This window comes from Chrysochloris asiatica, unplaced genomic scaffold (assembly GCF_000296735.1).
Source record: "Chrysochloris asiatica unplaced genomic scaffold, ChrAsi1.0 scaffold00017, whole genome shotgun sequence".
In the NCBI taxonomy this organism is placed as follows: Eukaryota; Metazoa; Chordata; class Mammalia; order Afrosoricida; family Chrysochloridae; genus Chrysochloris; species Chrysochloris asiatica.
The window spans coordinates 24,303,675-24,306,940 of record NW_006408535.1 but is presented as its reverse complement, the minus strand read 5'-3'; positions in this window follow the sequence as shown (position 1 = coordinate 24,306,940).

The window sequence follows — 3,266 nt, the reverse complement described above, 5'->3', positions numbered from 1 at the left end:
AATTTCCTGGGAGGATATAGAGATAGAATACTCAAAATAAAATTTAAAAGCCTAAAATATAAGTATCAGTGGTGCTCTTAGAATCTTGGTTGCAACCACAGATAGATTTCACCTGCTGGTGCTAATGGGGACACATAGGTCCAACCCTTTGATCTTCCTCTCCCCTTTTCCACCACTATCACAAATTCTAGGGAGAATTCCTAACTTAGTAGTCCAAGTGAAGAAGCATGGAGGATGCCAACTCTTTTGATTGATCTTAGTAGACTGTAGATATGGTAGTAGTTATGTGCCGTGGAGTTGGTTCTAACTCATAGCAACCCCATATAAAGTTTCTGAGGCTGTAAATCTTTACAGGAGCAAAAAGCCTCATTTTTCTCCTGCAGGTTGCCTGGCAGATTTGAACTCCTGACCTTGTGGTTAGCAGCCCAACTCATAACACATTATGCTGTGTGTGTGTATTGTGGGACCTTGAATTTACCTGATGTGGCTTTTCTATCCAAATTCTTCCTAACTTCCACCAAATGATTGGGTGGAACCGTGAAAATATTTTATACAGAACTCTAATGCCAGAATTGATTATTTTTGCCATCCTCCTATGTTGAAAAGGAGCCAGCTCAGAACAGGGACAGAAGATCACAGGACCATCAAGAAAGAAAGAAAATTCACTAGTTGTGTGCCAGCTCTCTATCTGGAAAAGCTGCAACAGCAGAGTCAGTGGTAAAGATTGTGGCATGGAGAGACAGAGTAGCTTCAGGCTAAGTGTCAGTGGGCAAAGAGACTGACTTGCAGAATGTGTCCTTTGGTCATTTATAGACCTGCTAAAGGAACTTTTGTAACATGTGTCCTGAGCAGGTCTAAGTGCCACATGACTGAGAGACCAAGGACAAGAGCGAGGTGAACCTGCAGTGTGAGAGCGAAAGGCATTCCTGAATGGAGAACTACTACTACATCCTGAATTATTTCTGAACCTGAATTGAACCATGTTCACTTTACTAAATACCATAATTGAGAGTATTGTCTCTCAGCTATGTAGTAAGGATGCTGTAGGAGGGATGGTGGTATCAGAATAAGGTAAAGAAGGCTGCAGGTGGGGGCATGTCTGACCTCAGGTAAATAAGAATTAGACTAGGGCTAATTGAGTTTGATTTTCCATCCCCCTTGTGAAGTCAGGCTGCTTTTGCATATACGTATGTATTATGACCTCCATGCTGCTTTTGCATATACGTATATTTGCTATTGCTATTAGGTGCCTTTCAATTAGTTACTATGCATAGCAACTCTAAGGACAACAGAAGGAAACACTACCTGCTGTTAAGTTTCAGCCTATTGTTGCTACCATTGTCAGTCCATCTTGTTGAGGGTTTTCCTATTTTTTGCTGACCCTCCACTTTACCAAGCATGATGCCCTTGTCCACTAATTGGTTCTTCCTGACAGAGTATCCAAAGTAGGAGAGACGAAGCCCTGTCATCCTCATTCTGAACATTCTGTTTGTATTTCTTCCAAGACAGATTTGTTTGTTGTTATTACAATCCATGGTACTTTCAATATTTTTCTCCAACACCAGAATTCAAATGCATGGCTTCTAAAGTCTACTTTATTCATTGTCCAACTTTCACATGCATATAAAGAATTTAAAATATCATGACTTGGGTCAGGTGCACCTTAGTTCTTAGAGTGTAACATCTTCGCTCTTGACCATTTTAAAGAGGTATTTTACTGCAGATTTGCCTAATGCAATGTTATTTGATTTCTTTGACTGCTGCCCCCATTAACGTTGATTGTGGATATAAACAAAATGAAGTCTTTGACAAATTCAATCTTTTCTCAGCATGTCATAATGTTGATTTTTCTACATTGAGGTACAATCCATACTGATCTTCACCAGTAAGTACTTCAAGTCCTCTTCCCTTGCAACAAGCAAAGTTGAATCATCTGCATATCAAAGGTTGTTAATGAGTCTTTGTTCAATTCTGCTGCCAAGTTCTTTTATATAATCCAATTTCTTAGATTATTTGCTCAGCATACAGATTGATTAGGTTTGGTGAATGGATATAACTCTGGTGCACACCTTTCTTGACTTTAAACCATTTCAATCTTCTTGTTATGTTGTAATGGCTGTGCAGAAATATAAGAAACACCATTCCGCCTTCTCCTACAACTCTCTCTACTCCATCTGCTTCAGTCATTCATTGCAATGGCTACACAGACCTCAAAGACAATACTCATAATTATGGGGTTTATTAAGGAGGTTAACATGTTACAATTTAGAGTCAGAAATGCTCAGGGTACAGTTGTTCCAGTCAGCTGCAGATAAATGCCCATAGGACACACAATTTAACTATAAGCCTCACTCAGCAGGCCCTTGATTCTAGTTTCATGGGTCAGTAAATATAATTCCCTCACCTAAGGACCTGGAAGCATCCCACTCTACAAGCAAGCTTCCTGTGCAAAGTCACTCATCTTTACTTTTTCTGTTGGCTGGTAAGCCCAGTCCTCTGTCTCGTGCTCTGTTCTTGGTTATACTGCTGCTCCTCCTCAGCCACTCCTCCGATGCCACAACTTTCTGACCCTGGAATTAGGAAGTTCAATGTTCAGGGGTCCTGGACCCTAAGGATGTGCTCCCCTCCTGGTTCTTCTTTTATGATAGTGAGATCCCCACACCCACGTTTGAGATGGCTTATTTAAAAACCATGCTAGAGTTGCACATTTTTACAATTATAATGAACTCTGTTAATTTTCACAGCTGAATCATGTCATTCTAGCTGTATCTTCTTCCACCTTCTCTTATCCACACCCAGCAGGGCAGAAATGTTTCGTGGGAGTTACAGACTATGGATAAAAGAGACATTAGATAATTCACACCACCACAGATTGCCTCTTGTTCTATGTACAAGTTCCTCATGAGTACAATTAAGTGTTCTGAAATTCCCATTCTTCCCAATGATGTTCCTAGCTTGTTTGATTCACACAGTTGAATGCCTTTGTATAATCAAGAAAGCACAAGTAAACTTCTTTCTGGTAGTCTCTGCTTTTAGGAAAGATTCATCTGATATCAGCAATAATATCCCTAATTTCACAACCTTTTCTAAACCCAACTTGAATTTCTGACAGCTCCAAGTCCATGTACTGATGCAACCATTTAAAAATTATTTCAGCAAAAATGTACTTGTATGTGATATTAATTATATTGTTTGATGATTTCCACATTATCTTGTGTCACCTTTCTTTGGAAACAGCACAAATCTGGATCTCTTCTAGTTGGTTG